A 17,995-nucleotide genomic window follows, 5' to 3' on the forward strand; every position below is an offset into this window, starting at 1 on the left:
GTCCGTTGAAACGGCTGGCAGCGGGCGGCTCGACAGAGCATTTGGAGCTGCTGCGATGGTTCAGTCCTGGGAGTCGTAACGCACCAGAAGTTGAGTATTGATTGTTAACAGATTTTATGAAGTTTAATTGAAGTCGATTTACTGATTCTTGTTAATTATACCAGCCGTATATTTTGGGGGTTTCCCGCCATTCATTCTCGTCTACCCACCCGCGGGAAGGTGGTAATATTAGAAAGGGTGGTCCGTTTATCACCTTTTGAGGACCGAAGGGGTGGGGAAACAGAGTAAATGTGTGGTTCAGTTTGCTTCTTTCCCCTCCCAGCTTACTTACGGGCTATTCGGCTGTTGGTAGTAGTAGTAGTAGTAGTAGTAGTAGAGGGGTTTTTGGGCGCACGACAGCAAGGTCTTCAGCGCCCGTTCAGTAACACAGGGAGACGGGTGTCAAGAAGAATCCCAGAACAGCAATATAAAACGGAACATAAAACACGGGTAACAATCGTTGAAAAATATGTGCTCACCCACACCGAAGCGTGGGATGAAGCAGGGTGTCAGCAGTAAAACATGGACAACACAGGAAGAAAATGATAGAGGGAGCTAAAACAATATAGCAGATGGAAGTGGCTGGCTGACCACAAGGAAAAAAGGGGAGGAGTCAGCCACTCTGCAATACACTAAAACCTCCAGCCTAAAAGTTTAGGCCAGAGTCCAGACACATCACAAAACTTAAAAACCCTAGACACACTCGCCATGTACCGAGCGAGGTGGCGCAGTGGTTAGCACACTGGACTCGCATTCGGGAGGACGACGGTTCAATCCCGTCTCCGGCCATCCTGATTTAGGTTTTCCGTGATTTCCCTAAATCGTTTCAGGCAAATGCCGGGATGGTTCCTTTGAAAGGGCACGGCCGATTTCCTTCCCAATCCTTCCCTAACCCGAGCTTGCGCTCCGTCTCTAATGACCTCGTTGTCGACGGGACGTTAAACACTAACCACCACCACAACCACCACACTCGCCATGTCTGTGAAAGTCTAAGGCACCAATGGCGGTACTGTTTAAAATGCAAGGCACTAAGACCTGATCCATTCTCTCGCCTGCCATAACTAGTATTACTAGACTCACGTGTAAAAGGTACTCGAAGAAAGAAGAAAAATTCCTTTTGCCTCGTGGTAAGAACTCGTCCATTGCATAACGAATTCCTGCTCATCTGGAAGTTGTAACTTACGTACATTTGTGTTTATGTATATTTGTCTATAATCAAGCAAAGTTGTTAATGTACGCCACAGTGGATTTTTTATATTGTTTCTAGTCAGCAAAAACTGTTGTGTGTTTTTTTTTTCAATTCAATACAAGGCTTTTACTCAATGTGCTTATGTGTTTTATACAGGTAGTTGAATATTAGTGTGTTTTCTTGCCATGCAAAAGTTTGTCATTCCATTACAGGTAGAAATTGTTGCCTTGAAAGGAGAATGTTGTAAAAGTTCGCAAGTCCTACCTTGCGAGGGTGTGTGTTTGCCGTAAGTTAACTGGCAGAAATTTGCAAATTTTTTTTTATATTTTGGACACTTTAATGTTATTAACTGTGATGAGTATGCCCCCCCCCCCCCCCGTTGCATGACTCATGCGTTTGAGAACTGTTGTAAACAAGATTGTCTTTACATGTTGCAGACAAGTTAGATTCTGCGCCATTTAGTGAGCCTGAGTGAGGCTGTTGTGGGCGGCCGTAGCTACGGCTGTTGTAACAAAATGGGAAATCTGTCTGTAAAAGTGAAGTCATATATTCAAATTGTATTCATTTATTAATGAAGTGAAATTCATCTGTAATTTAGCTGAGCTTGAAATTTTATACAACGTCGCGTTGTATACGTTAAATTGCTTGCCTGTACTTGCATTTTACTGGCGTGTAATTTCTTTTATAACAATTTAATAATTTAAGGGTCCTTTCCTATCATAAATTATGACGTATTCGTTAAACGATTGTTGTTTTTTTAAAATATCGTTAAGTCTTGCACCAAATTTGGAAAAAAGAGTGTTACTGAAAATTGTGTGTAATTTCACCAGTTATTCCTTGGCACCTTCTTCCACTTTACATTTTGTGTATTAATTGTGAGTAATAACCTTTGGTGAACCAGTAGTAATTTTACGGTTCAGGGACGTTATTATTGTTATCAAACCGGTCATTTCCGTTCGAATATTCCGCTGCGTGTGGTGGTATTAAGACCTACATACGAACAGCGTAAAAAATTGACTTTAGCTTATCTTCTTCCGCAGCTATCTCAGACTGAACCACTCCCTGTTACTGAGGGACGCAGTGACCCGTCGACCGACACGCCCGTGATTTTGCCCCGCTGTCCTTGCGTAGGAATGTTGCTGCCGTTACTTCCGATGTGCCCGCCATGATTTCTCACAACAAGCGTCGCCGAACACAGGATGATGCGGCTGATGAACCTTCCCTATTGGCTCGCCCTTCCGATGGGTCTCCAGTAAATGACCTCCTTTCTCAGTCTGAAATCGTGGATGAGGACGCCACAGCTGCTTTCACGCCTTTGCAGAAGATCCCTGACACCTTATCTGGCGTCGTTTCTGTTGTCGAGGCCACCCCTTCGGAGACGCCCGTGAAGGAACCTGCTTCCGGTTCGCACGTGTCTTCTCCGGTTCTCTGTCGACCCTGTTTCCCATCCCCCTTCTGCGACTTCTGTCGCCCCCTCTGGCCCACAGCATTTTCGCATGAAACAACGGATTGCTTCTCAGGAGCCAGTGGATCCCGCTGTTGTACACCAACCGTCCCTCCGTGAACCCATGTCTGCGGACGAATGGGATGTAGAGGCCTCTTCCTCGCAACCTGAAACGGAATACCTACATGACGCTCCCACGCGACCGAACGCGGCAACAGCCACAGAGAGCCGCGTCACGGCATAAGAAAAAGCAGTGGGAAGATGAGGGTTCTGTTTCGTAGTTCTCTCTCTGGTTCAGCGATTGATTCTGGTATGGTTATTTGTATGCTGCTCCGTCAACTGACGGATCTCTGCCGTTCTTTGTTTTTCTTTCTGGCTTGAAGTTCGATGCAAGTACATACTTTTCTTACTCTGAATATTAACACAATATGTTCTGAGCTTCGGCTCGCCTCTTTGCGACACTTTATATATCAGCCTGGGACAGATGTTGTTTTTTCACAGGAAGTCTTATTCGACCAGTTTTCCAATCCTTGGTTCTCAACCTTTTTTAATGTAGCTTCCGAACTTTCTACGGTCACTGCCTTGTTTTATAGGGAAGGCATTCCGTTGTTGTATTTCGAAGTACTCGACAGTGGAAGGGGCATCGGGTACACGTTTTGTGATCTCATTTTACTCGTTCTTTATGCCCCTTCTGGCACAGATGGTACTACTCACGTTCGAGAAATCATTTACCTGCTTCGTATATTCCCGACAAAGGTTATCTTAGGTGGAAACTTCAATTGTGTTCTACGGCCGGTGGATCAGTATTCTAATTTTAATTTCAGTTAAGAACTCGACGACCTTGTGCGCTTCTTGCGCCTGCGTGACGTGTGGGTTTCTCGCTATCCTACACTTGTGCTACGTACATATTTTACTCCCACGTCTAGCAGCCGCCTCGATCGCTTTTACCTTTCCGGTTCCTTGTGTGGGCAACTTCTGGATGTTGATGTGATACCTGCCTGTTTCACTGATTGTCCTTGTAGAAGGGACGCAGAAAGGGGTCATTTAATTGAGGAGTGACGACGCCATGCACCAATGATGTAAAGTCGTCGAGAGAGTCTTCAACCGGTAAAATCGTTTCGTCCTCCATGCTCAATATAGCCTATTTGCAAGATACCTCTCTTGGTGTCGTCCTGGAGGAAGTATGGGTTCGTTGTTGTACTATGGACCTATGCACCAGTCGCCTGGATTAGACGGTATTCCTAAGGATTCTGTTCAATTTTGCCACTCATTGGTGACACCTTAACGTCAATGGTAAATGAAGTGATTCGGGGACTCTCACTTCCAGCTCCTTTTCAGGAAGGTAAACTGGTCGTTCTCTCGAAATCCACAGGTCGACCTGACATTCATTCCCTCCACCCTATCACTCTCCTTAACTTCGATTATAAAATTGTTGCTCGAGCAATTAATATTCGTCTCTCTAAGCTGCTCGATACCATTATTGCCGCCCACTAAAGCTGTGTACGTGGACGCACGATACTGACCGTGTACGTGGACGCACGATACTGACCTCTCGAATGTTGCGATGTAATTTCTGTGGCGGCTGCCGCTAATATCCCAGGGGCTTTTCTTAATCTTGATTTCCAAAAAGCGTTTGATCGTGTCACCCATGATTTTCTAAGGAGTGCTCTCCACTGTCGGCATTAATAATGATGCTTGACAGGTCTTAACTCGCCTTTTCTACCGGTATCAGTGTCTCGGTGATTGTGAACGGCAACCCCCCCCCCCCCCCCCCCCCGAATATAGATCAGACGGGGTTTACTCCAGGGAAGCCTCTTATCCATGTAACTCTTTGTCTTGTTCTTTGAGCCCATACTTCGGCGACTTGCCCTGCAATTACGTGGCTGGACTATAATGGGGGAACATTTTTCGGTCCGTACATACGCCGATGACGTCATGGTTTTAGTACATGCCGAGGACTCCCCGAGGCTTAAGGATACCTTGGATTCATTTTGTCGCCTTGCTGGTGCTCGCATTAATTATCGTAAATGCACCTTCCTACCGTTGATCATGTCGTCATTGCTTGGGCGACGGTCGTCAATCGCCATAAGACCTTAGGGATCTTATTGGATCGCAATCCGATCAAGATGGCCACACTAAATTGGCGTGAGGTTACGAATCGTGTTCACGGGGCGATCCTTGAACGTCGTTCCCTTAGCCTCCTTCACAAGGTACGGGTGTTAGAGACCTATGTGTTCAGTAAAGTATATTACGTTGCGCAGGTCTTCCCGCTTCCCGCGATGATGGCCCGCACACTGAAACAGCTGTGTAGTCGATTCCTGTGGCGCCGCCATATCTTTCGTGCCCGGTATGAAGTTAGGCCTCGAAAGCTTGGAGGATTGGGTCTTTCCGATAGTGAAGACATCCATCTTATTCGCGAGCCGCAATGTTTTAACCTGGACGCGGGCTCCGCATTCAGTTTACTTTGCCGCCTCGGGCCTGCCAGTCTGACCCCTCCTGTTGATGTTGCAGGATTAATCCTAAATTACGGCGCATTCGTACTTACTTATTATCGGTATCCTAGGTGCTAATATAATTTCTATGACGCATATTATTACCAACATGCTATCATTCCGTTGGGGTGCACCACGTCCCCTTTCTTCTGTTGAACTTGCTTCCCTGTCAACGTCTTGGAAAACGGTCTGGTCTCATCTCAGTCCTCCTGTATTGCCGATGGAGATTGTTTCAACGTGGTATAATGCCATTCACCGTATGATACCTACTGGTGATCGTCTTTTTCGTATTGGCCTGCGTCTGACTGATCAGTGTGAGGAAAGTCATCAGACTGACACCTTACTTCACAGGCTTGTTGCTTGCGGACGGGATCATTGGCTCTGGGTCCGCCGTCAGTTACACTACTGGCCAATAAAATTGCTACACCACGAAGATGACGTGCAACAGACGCTAAATTAAACCAACAGGAGGAAGATACTATGATATGCAAATGATTAGCTTTTAAGAGCATTCACACAAGGATGGCGCCGGTGGCGCCACCTACAACGTGCTGACGTGCGGAAAATTTCCAACCGATTTCTCATACACAAACAGCAGTTGGCCGGCGTTGCCTGGTGAAACGTTGCTGTGATGCCTCGTGTAAGGAGGAGAAATGCGTACCATCACGTTTCCGACTTTGATAAAGGTCGGATTGTAGCCGATCGCGATTGCGGTTTATCGTATCGCGACATTCCTGCTAGCATTGGTTGAGATCCAATGACTGTTACCAGAATATGGAATCGGTGGGTTCAGGAGGGTAATACGGAACGCCGTGCTGGATCCCAACGGCCTCGTATCACTAGCAGTCAAGATGACAGACATCTTATCCGCATGGCTGTAACGGATCGTGCAGCCACGTCACGATCCCTGAGTCAACGATGGGGACGTTTGCAAGACAATAACCATTTGCACGAACAGTTCGACAAACGTTTGCAGCAGCATGGACTATCAGCTCAGACACTATGGCTGCGGTTACCCTTGACGCTGAATCACAGAGAGGAGCGCCTGCGATGGTGTACTCAACGACGAATCTGAGTGCATCAATGGCAAAACGTCATTTCTTCGGATGAATCCAGGTTCTGTTTACAGCATCATGATGGTCGCATCCGTGTTTGGCGGCATCGCGGTGAACGCACATTAGAAGCGTGTATTCGTCACCGCCATACTGGCGTATCACCCGGCGTGATGGTATGGGTTGCCATTGGTTGCACGTCTCGGTCACCTCTTGTTCGCATTGACGGCACTTTGAGCAGTAGACGTTACATTTCAGATGTGTTACGACCCGTGGCTCTACCGTTCATTCGATCCCTGCGAAACCCTACATTTCAGCAGGATAATGCACGGCCGCATGTTTCAGGTCCTGTACAGGCCGTTCTGGATACACAAAATGTTCGACTGCTACCCTGCCTAGCACATTCCCCAGAGCTCGCACCAATTGAAAACGTCTGGGCAATGGTGGCCGAGCACAATACGGCAGTGACTACTGTTGATGAACTGTGGTATCGTGTTGAGGCTGCGTGGGCAGCTGTCCATGCTGTCCAAGCGCTGTTTGACTCAAAGCCCAGGCGTATCAACGCCGTTATTACGGCTAGAGGTGGTTGTTCTCGGTACTGATTTCTCAGGATCCATGCACCCAAATTGCGTTAAAGTGTAATCATATGTCAGTTATAGTATAATATATTTGTCCAATGAATACCCGTTTATCATCTTCATTTTTTTTTTTTTTTTTTTTTTTTGGTGTGGCAATTTTAATGGCCAGTAGTGTAGCTTTCCTTACCCGAGGGCCTGAAACCGCTTTCCCAGACGACATTTTCCAACATCCGGACATATCCTTTCTTCCTCAGACGAAAACGAACACGACTGTTTGGCTCTTAGGTTACTACGTTCACTATGTCGTTGAAGGCGGGATGTATAGACTAAGCTCCCTTGCAAATAGCTCTATCACTAACTGAAACCCGGACCAAAATCCCCACTGTAGTTCCTGAGACATTCGACAGATTAAGAATGCAATGTAAGTCTGCAATGGCAAATATTATTTTATGTGCTATAGTTACAATTTAACAAGTTTTGGATTTTTCCCTTTACTAATACTATGAAACGTTGCTTCTTGCCAAATTTCTTGATTCTTTGCCAATGGGAAATATCGATTTTGATGAGTGATTTTTCCGTGTATCAAAATATGTGACATAAATAGCCACATATTTTTAATGAATTGCCGTAGAAGCTGATCTTTGTAACCGCCGAGAGATCAAATAACGTACTATGTGACAATGTGAACTTGTCTACCTGTTCAAGAGAAAAGTGATCTTAACAGTCCAACAGACAGACAGTCGGATAAGGAATGACAAAAACTGTTTTTGTTTCGTGTGATATAATACAATTTAACAATTTTTGGAATGTATTATAAAACAATGCTTATTGATGAATTTCGTTATTAGAGGTCGAAGGGCAGTAGCCTATAGGTTTTAAACAGTAAGTTTTAAGACTATCAAAGTATGTGACATTAATGGCCGAATGTTCGTTAGTATGTTACATAAATCTGAATGAGAACGAAATCTTTCACAACAGCACTGTTCAATAAAACATTCTGGGACTTCTTGTCACGTCAGTTCAACGTAAAACATCGAGCTTTTGACGATTACGTCCATCGTATTTGTCAGGAACAACTGACTGTCCAAATTGCTGCTGTGGTGTCCTTATATATCTATCCCACAGACGTCTTCCGATTGGTCAGTGATTACATTACACTGTAACAGATGGCGTCAACGTCTGCTCTGGTGGCGCGACCGCTCCCTTCGTAGCGTAAACATTGGTATGAAAATCTCTGGCTCTTCTCTGCATCGAGAGCTCGCTTCCATGCACTGCTGAGATTATATACACTACCACGGTTGGAGATCTTCTCACTCATTCTTTTCTCTGCAGCTTATTTAGCACTAGGAAGACGAGGTATAAGATCTACTTTCCGACCTCTTAGGAAGATAAAAGGGACGCTATGCCGTGTTAAAGGCAGTATCGGCCTCTGTATCCCTGGGACTTATAACACCCTTTGTGAATGCCAAAGAAATTACATCGGTCAGTCCGTAACCACCGTCTCCGACAACTATGTAGAACATTGCAACGGCATATTAAAAATCGAGAACTGGAGAAATATGCAGTTGTTGAGCACAGTCTCTCAAACAAACCCAAAGTATTGTTCGACGAACGAAACGTGTTGTCACAGGGTCCTACATAACGGAATTCTGTAATTAAGGAGTCTGCAGAAGTAATTATGTGTGAGAAGATCTTCAACCCTGACAACGTATATAGTTTTAGACGTGCATAGAAGCGAGCTCTCGAAGCAGACAAGAGCCAGAGATATTCATAGCAATGTTTCCGCTGCTGACGGAGAGTGACACCACCAGCGCAGATGACAACATCCGCGATAATATTACATAATTGTCGATCAGTCACAAGCCATATAAGTGTTACATAAGGCCACCACATATGCAATTTTGACAGTTAGTTGCTATTGACGAAGATGTCGATCGTCGACAGCTTGAAGTTTTACCCTGAATTGAAGCGGCAAGAGATCCGAGATTGTTTTGTGCAAAATAAATTTCACGTTGGTACGTCTACCCGTTCCTGAGGGAAAGGGACATTAACCGTCGGACAGACAGGCAGGCAGATGGAGAACAAATTGATTCAGTTATTACAGTTTGCGGTACGGAACCCTAAACACATACAATAGCATCTGCGCAAGATAAATCACAATTATTAGTGAAAACTGACACAGGAAAAGATATTCTACAGAAGGAACGTTCCAGTTGAAATGGACAAAACTGTGCTTGTCTGGTTACTAGACGCCACTGACATCAGTGTCCTAGTAAATACCGATGTGTTTTGACATGTAAACGTTTCAGTTAAGTCCTTCTGTAACTGGATTCAGATTTCACCCATGGCCTAGCTCGGCACGGAATACAATACTCCCTCACTACGGTATATTTTACGGTTTACTGCACATTCGCAACGGTTAAACCAAGTGTTCTAAGTGCTGTCCTCGGATTTTGATGTAATACTTGCGTTACTTCTGCACTTACTTACAAATTACATCTCAAGATCGTCTCGTAAGTCTTGACAAGACTGTACAATTTTTCCGTCACTTCCTTAACCTCATCAAGTGTAGTTCTGCGTGCCTCATTTTGGAACTGTTCCCATACAAAATAGTCCAAAGCTGGAACTGGAGGCCAAGGGTACTACATCCACCTTTCGATCTTGGCCTGTACTGACACATCGCCTTACGTCATCAGCAAAATGTGCCGGTGATCCACTATGAGTGTACCACATTCAATCGTGGACCATGGATGAAATTTCAACTTAATACAAACGTTTACATTTTGTTACTTATTTAGGCTACGAACGTTTTCAATTGCACGCTGATAACAAAGCAAAGAGCCTTCAGCTGCGATGTTGATAGGCAATGACATTAAAAAAAAGAGTCGCTCAGTTTTTCTCTCGAGCAAATAGAGATTCCTACAGAGTAATATATACCCTCTGGTATTCTGGTTGTGGTAGTAGACAGAGGCATCTGTGTGATCTAGCGCTAGGCGACACATTCTTATGGTGAAGGAATACTTATCGTCCTTCATGTAAACAAGGTGATCGTATAAAAATTTTATTGCTTAATCACAAATACGACGGATCATGACCTAAAGTAACTTCTGGGTACCGAAGTTCAGAGCACCAACAAAGAGCACAGCTTGACTGGACGTTTCCAAACAAGAAGAAAGCGACAACGAGACAAGAGATACAAATGTATCGTTTATGGAATAATCTGTCGATTCTTGGAGGAACGTAGCCAGGTTGAACACAGAATTAATGTTCCACAATAATATTTATTTCATAGGCTTTCGGCTTCTCAGGTCATCGTCAGATAGTCCCCACAACTTCAGCTAAAATTCAGAGCTGTACAAAGATTATTGTACAAAGATATCTGACATTATGCTCGTATTTTGTATCGCTCTGGTCACTAAATGTCGTATATTTTTGTACAACAATCATTGTACAGCTATGAATTCTCGCTAAAGTTATGTGGACTACCTGTTTACTATTAAGGTACTTGACGATGGCCTAGTTCATAACGAAGTGCTAAATAAATGTTATTGTGGAACAGTGCTACTGCGTATCCAAGTTATTAAACCTTTAATCAGGTCCCACAGAACTGCGATTGCCTTCACGCAAAATGGGAAACCAGAGACTCCAACAACGAAGAACATGAAAATTCAAATACATTTTCACTAATTTGGACAATATTTGCTCAAATCTTGGAGGAAGCAAGGAAGGAACTCATACGGATCAAGCGAGATAGGGGGAGGAGGGTGGTTGGGAACTGGCAGCTGGTAGGTGGATAGTAAGAAAGAGGACGCGATGTGACAGTTTTATCATCAACACCAAGTACAGGTATCTACCGCTGCCAGAGATAAGTGCAGAAGAGCCTCAGGTAGAACGAGGAGCAGGAAATGTGCAGCACACTTCAACCGAGGCCACGAAGCTTAGGAATGTAAAAGTGTTAGGAACAAGAAAGTGCTGCTGCTAGGTAGCAGCCCTGGGCGAGGTGTAGGCCTTCAGTTACAGGAAAGTTTAGGGGCAGCGTAGCAGACCACCAGTATCTTCAAGCCAAATGCAGGACTAAGTCATGTGATAGAGGACCTAGGGTCTTTATGTCAGGACTTTACAGAAGAGGACCATGTAGTGATAGTGGGTGGGGTGGGAAACGGTTTGGACAGGGATGAGGCATATGACATAGGTGGTGACCTGGACAAGGTAGCTTACCTGACTCATGGCACCAACGTACACTTTTTGAGCTGTTCCGGCGTCATGATCGACTACACCTTGATGTAGCTGTAAGGCGAATCAATGTGGGGTAGGGATGGCTCTGAGGACCGCCAACTTTGCTCATGTTTCTCTGGTGCCCGTCGGGACTATCAACAGATAAGGTATCACTAGGCATGGCCTACACCTAAACAGGACTGGAAAGGGAAGATTGGTACAGCTGATTTATGAAAGTATAGGGGGTGGATCTCGGGCCACACATAGTCAAATACCTGTTGTCATAGGTAGGAAAAGTAGGTTTTTATAGGATAAATCCAGACAATATGTTCCCCTGCCTAAAGAGTATCTCCAGCAGTTTAAAAAATACTGAAACAATCACTCACAAGACAGATTTTAACGCTTCAAATATCACACATACCAGATGTCACAAAGAAAAACAAACCATTGGAAAGGGTGGCATGGGGCATTTCACAGGGTTTACAATCCACCATCAAAACATGGAATCATAAAAAAATAAAATACAACTATTAGAAGTTGAGCTCCAATCTCACAGTAGTTTGTATTACTGAGCACTGGTGTGGAGACACAGTAATCCAGCATGTAGTATTGTCATTGTATGAAAGGGCAGCTGTTACTGAAGAACTACTTCAAGGGGTGAAGGATTATGCATTTATATCAGAAAAGGAACACAGTTCAAATCAAGTACAGTACATGAAGACAAACATTTTGAAATATCAGCTATTGAATTAACAGGGCTTGATATCACCAAGAAATTAATCATTTTGTGTGTGTATAGATCTCCCAGTGGTAGTGTGGATACTTTTTTCAATAAATTAACAGAAGTTCTAGAAAGTCTCAAGTACAAAGGTCAACATAATTCTGTATGGGGACATTAACATAAACACTAATATCATAAATGAATCCAGCAACACCTTCATAAATATACTTCAAAGTTTTGTCATATCCCTATTGGTCAATAGTGCAACAAGGATTACTACAAAGACTGCATCAGTTATTGACCAAGTGGCCACAAATATGGACAGGGAAAAATGTTATGTACCTGTAAAAGATCTCGGACTATGAGACAATCACTGTCAAATAACAACAGTAAAATCAGATATTGAGTCATGACCAAAATTACAAGCCTACAAACGACATCTGTCAGAAATCAAAATAAAAGAATTTTCAAAATAACTAGAAAATCAAAGGTGGGATGAAGTGTATAAGGAAACCAATGTGAATACGAAATTCTCTAAATTCTCCACATTGTTTAAATTGAACTTTGAAAAGGCATTTCCAAAAGTATGCGTGTCTGGATCAACATCTCACAAAAACACATGAATAACAACGGGTATTAAGAAGTCCTCCCAAACACTTAAACATCTTAAATCCATGGAAAAGATTCGCAATGATCCAGAATTCTTAAATTTGTATCACAGATACAAAAAGATCTATAGGAAGGAGCTGATTGCTGCAAAAAAGTCATTTAATGACAAAATAATATATAATCCAGAGAATAAAAGCAAAGCAGTCTGGGATGTTATAAAAAAGGAAACGGGGAGAGGCAAACAATCATAGAATAACATACTGCTAAGGGAGGGGAATAAGGTAATAAGTGATCCGCAACACTTCGCAGACTATGCAAACGAGCATTTTCCAAGTATTGCAGACAAGTTACAGCAAAAATTCCCCAAAACAAATATAACAACTGTAAATTATGTTGCACTAAATACAGTGATGTTACTTCCAACCACAGAGAATGAAGTCAATAAAACTGTTCAAAAACGAGAAAATAAAAAGGCAACGGCTTAGATGAAGTACCAATGTATGTACTGAAACAATGCATAGGGATTACACAAGGCCCCTTAACAAATATAATAAATGAATCCTTCACATCAGGGATATTTCCAGAGCAGTTAAAACAGGCAAGAATTGTACCTTTGCTTAAGAAAGGTAATGCAGAAGACATAGAAAATTACTGGCCCATTTCCTTGTTGTCAGCATTCTCAAAAATAATAGAAGCATTTATGAAAGACAGGTTAGTGAATTATCTGAAGAAATACGATCTACTAAGCGAATCACAGTTTCGTTTCAGAATTGGCCAAATACTGAGTCAGCCATAGTAGAATTCACAAATGTTGTACTTGATGCTCTTGATAAAGATGAGTGTGTCACAGGCATATTTTTGGATCTTTCGAAGGCGTTTGATACAGTCGACCACAAGATTCTTTTAAGTAAATTAGAAGCATTACGAATAAGAGGGGTAGCTAACAATTGGTTTCGATCATACCTAGCAGGTAGGGTACAAAGAGTAGAGATAACACACACTTCAAATAGATCCAAACATTTAGTAAAACACCAAAATACATTAATATAGGAATTCTGAAAGGTAGCATATTAGGACCAATACTATTCCTGATATACATCAATGACTTTCCCACTAGTGTTACTCATGGTGAATAAATATTCTTTGATGATGACAGCAATATTACAGTCACTGAGAAAACAGGAGAACTCCTTGCTGAGAAAGCAAACGAAACTCTCAAGGAAGTTTATGATCGGTCAATAAGCAATAAAGTGACATTGAACACAAAGAAAACTAATGCCATGACTTTCAGATTGAAGAGGAAAAATGTCAATGTTCAATTAAATGTAAATGGCACCTCTATAGACTGTGTAACAAATGCAAAATTTCTAGGAATAAATATTGATTCTTAGTTAAAGTGGTGTGAACACACAAAGGTACTTGCAAACATAATATCATCAGCATGTTATGCACTTAGAATCCTATCATCAGTGTGTAACAAGCAGTGTCTTTTTGTTACATATTATTCATATGTACACGCAGCTCTTAACCATGGCATTCTTTTTGGGTGAACAAACGCACAAAACATGAACACAATTTTTAAACTCCAAAAGAGAGCCATAAGAATAATAACCAAAAATACTAGTCGAGCTCATTGTAAAGATATGTTCAAAACACTGGGGATTTTAACTGCTCCATGTGAATACATTTACCAGTCAGTTATACAAATCAAAAATAACATTTGTAATTGCTGCACAAACAGCTCTGTCCATGACCATGCAACAAGAGATAGACTCAACTTACATTTACCAAGAAAAAATAAACATCAAACCCAAAACAGCATTCTCTACCAAGAAATAAAACTGGACAATAAATTACCAAAAGAAATTAAAGAAATTTCAAAAATACACTTATATAAAGAGGCAGCTAAAAAGTACCTGTTACGCAATACATTTTATACATTGAAGGATTACTTAGACAAAACAGAGTAGGGGTTTGATAAAAAAATGTTGTACAAATAAATAATAATAATAATAATAATAATAGTAATAATAATAATGATTATAAAACAACCAACATTCCACATACCACCTTCACTTTGGTTTTTTCCTTTCTGGAAATACTTACCCCCAAAGCTATGCATAGCACAATACTAACACCTCTTCCTCTTTCGGAGCTCAACATCTCACTCATTTTGGAGGGATGATGACTCTGTTTTTCATGTTAGCAAATGGGAAGTTGCGGTACAGAAAATGGCTCAGAGAACCCCAGTGTCTGTCTGTGTGTGTGTGTGTGTGTGTGTGTGTGTGTGTGTGTGTGTGTGTGTGTGAAGTGAGTAAAGTGTTATGAAACTGTGTGTGTGGTTTGTGCTGTGACTGATAGTGAGATATGAGTGAACGGTGTGGCGTTACATTATTTTAATAAGTTATTTGTAAAAAAAATATTGTATACAAGGAGTAATCTAATGATTATGTCTAACTAGAAGTCTGTAAATATATATGTATACGAATTAGCTTATTTTAAGCTGATCTAAACTTGTAAATACTTTGACATGTCATATATCCTTGTAAAAAGATATCTACGAATGAATAAAGCTACTACCACTACTACTACTACTACTACGACTGATGTCAAAGGTGGGCCCAAAGAAAACATTACCATTTGTTTTGTTGTGGTCTTCAGTCCTGAGACTGGTTTGATGCAGCTCTCCATGCTACTCTATCCTGTGCAAGCTTCTTCATCTCCCAGTACCTACTGCAACCTACATCCTTCTGAATCTGCTTAGTGTATTCATCTCTTGGTCTCCCCCTACGATTTTTACCCTCCACGCTGCCCTCCAATACTAAATTGGTGATCCCTTGATGCCTCAGAACATGTCCTACCAACCGATCCCTTCTTCTGGTCAAGTTGTGCCACAAACTCCTCTTCTCCCCAATCCTATTCAGTACCTCCTCATTAGTTATGTGATCTACCCATCTAATCTTTAAAATACAGAAACTCTAACTAAAAACTATATGAACGTTTTACACGTTAAGCCCTACAGGTTCTTGTCGTTATAAAAATAAATGTAACCCATCTGATTTAGAAGTTAAATTCAAAAATTTATTAAGAGACAGTTGATTTTCCGTCAAGCCATTCATTCCAGCCACATATTCCCAATCATATCGCAAACAGCTCGTTAGCGGGTGCATGTTTACTGGAATATTTTTTCTTCAAGCAGCATAGACTCCTACCAGTGTTAGTTTTCACTGTTAATTACGATACACAAACTAAACTTCCCTTGCATCACTGCTGTGGAGGAGGTGGGCACATCAGAGTTCCACGTCCAGTGCAGCGTTTGACTTGAATAGCTTTATGTCTACTTTTGTGAGGAGTGTTTCCACGCTGGATGGTCCGCTACGTCCCATGACAACTGTAGGAGCAGGGCGTCTTTCGGTTGTTTCCGTCGCTGATACCCAAATGTTACCTAATTCACCATAGCAGTACATAACCATTTTCCATACCGCGCATTACCCAAGGGAGTGGGGAGATGTTATTTCGTGCCCAGCACATAAAGTAACAACACAAAATGAGTTAACTGTTGTTGACTTACATTAACAACATACTTTTTAAAGAGATACTGATGTGTAAGTGAGGTCCAGAACCTGAAAATAACTTTTAGCACACTCTTTCAATAACGTACACAACCACCACAAAAATATAAAAAATGCAAATTTCGTTCATTTTTGTTGACTTTTACTCTCAACATAGTTTTAACGATATACTGAAATGTATGTAAGGCCCTGAAGCTACAAATACTGAATACAAAGTTCACTGAAGAAATGACATCTACTACCGAGATTTAAATTTTTGTGTTAAGTTTAACTGAAAAATTTGGAAATATGTAGAATCTAGTAGAAGAGTTCATTAAAAGCAATAAATATTTCTTTCAAAATTTTTAAATATAAACTGCTTGATTAGATTACAATATTTTCAGAAGATGAGTGTAAAGAACTCCCCCTCCCCCTTGATACTGCTAGGGTTGAGATGTTCTTCCTATCCAGATTCATAGTAGGGGAGTCAGTTTCTCCTTATCCACGGTTTAATTACAGTTGTGTCACAGCCACATGGAAACCCCCTGAGTTATTTTCTTTGGAATTGCCCTTGTAGATGGGACACAGGGATATAGCTCGCTACGTTACAGAATTGTCTCCCTGGTTTCTTAGTGATGCTTTCAGAGTCGCAACGGAGTTCAATGTCTTGTCGTATACATGATGGCCGGTTCGCTAGACTTTACCCCAATCACGGGCCCAAAAGATGCAGTGTCCTTTCTTTACCCACACAATTCAGCGATACCTGCGCTATCTATCTTATTACTGCAAACATTAATAGCTGGAGGCGTTCCCACACTACATTAGAGCAAAGGTTTGAGTGTCTGGCTCCGTCTACCCGATAGTAATGCTTATACAGTCAAATATCCTTGACAGAATATCTCATCCCAATGATATGATTTACTTGTAATAGCTCATCGACAGATTTTTATCCGATAACACAATAACAGTATTTATCATGAAATTGCCCCCGTTGTTCACCAGTGTCCTAACGTAGTCAATCAACTGCTTAATCGCAGTTTCCAATAACTACACACCACAAAGAATGCATCCGTCACATTACATTACAACTCTTTTCACCTCACCGCCACCGCAGCCTAAAAAACAACTTTTCGTACGTTTTACAAATCCTTGCTTCTTTCTATCGAAGGTTGGCCAGCTATTGACTGCATAGAACTTAAAACTTCTCCGTCTTTCTTTCCCCCTCTTTCCGGAATTTCTTCATTCTTTCATTTTTTTCTTTCTTTCCTCCTCGGAAATTTAATTTATGGACCTCCTCGTTAGTGGATTCTCTTCAAATGATTTTATGTTGCTGACTTTGCTTCTGAATACTTTACTTTTTTTTATCTGTAGTGCATATCTTGTGACCTCTTCTGCCAACTTATACGTGGACTTAAATTATGTCATATGACTGGAAATCTCTTTGCAAGGTCGGCCTTCATCCATACATGCTAGCTGTCCATAAAATTTCAGCCCTCGTTGTCGCCTTGTATCCGTTAACTTTTCTATGTACTTGTTGAACTCGTTTTTTTTTTTTTTTTTATTCTTCCAAGTCCCAATAGTAGTCTTCCGAGACTCCAATAGAGAATTTTTCTTTCTTTCTTTTCGACATTTTCCAATCGTTCTTTTTTATTTAAAATACGACACATTGAATCATACAGTCCTTCTGATTTTATAACTTAATTGTAGTGCTTCATTTTGGTCTCACAGAATATTTCTCTTTTGTTGTATCTGTCTTGTGTTAGTGTGTAGGCAAGGACTGATTTTCTGGCTTTTCCTTTGACTGCCTCCTTATCCACTGGGTTGGAGCCATTCTCCTAATTACCTGTGTTTACCTGTCATTTTAATCTTTCCATATTTTAACTCCATGTATTTCTCTCCTTGGTGTCTATGTTCCTTATTTTCCGTAATTTCATATTAGACTCTCAAACCCATTCCCAATGATTTCATGCAAGATCTCCATTATTATTTGCGCATATTTCCGGTTTCTGGCTGAAAGGACAAGACCATCAGCATAAACTATATACCTAAATTCCGAGTTGTCTCCTTTCTGCCCAAGGTGAATCACGCCTATCCCATCCAACTTC

Source organism: Schistocerca nitens, chromosome 8, assembly GCF_023898315.1.
Source record: "Schistocerca nitens isolate TAMUIC-IGC-003100 chromosome 8, iqSchNite1.1, whole genome shotgun sequence".
Classification (NCBI taxonomy): domain Eukaryota; kingdom Metazoa; phylum Arthropoda; class Insecta; order Orthoptera; family Acrididae; genus Schistocerca; species Schistocerca nitens.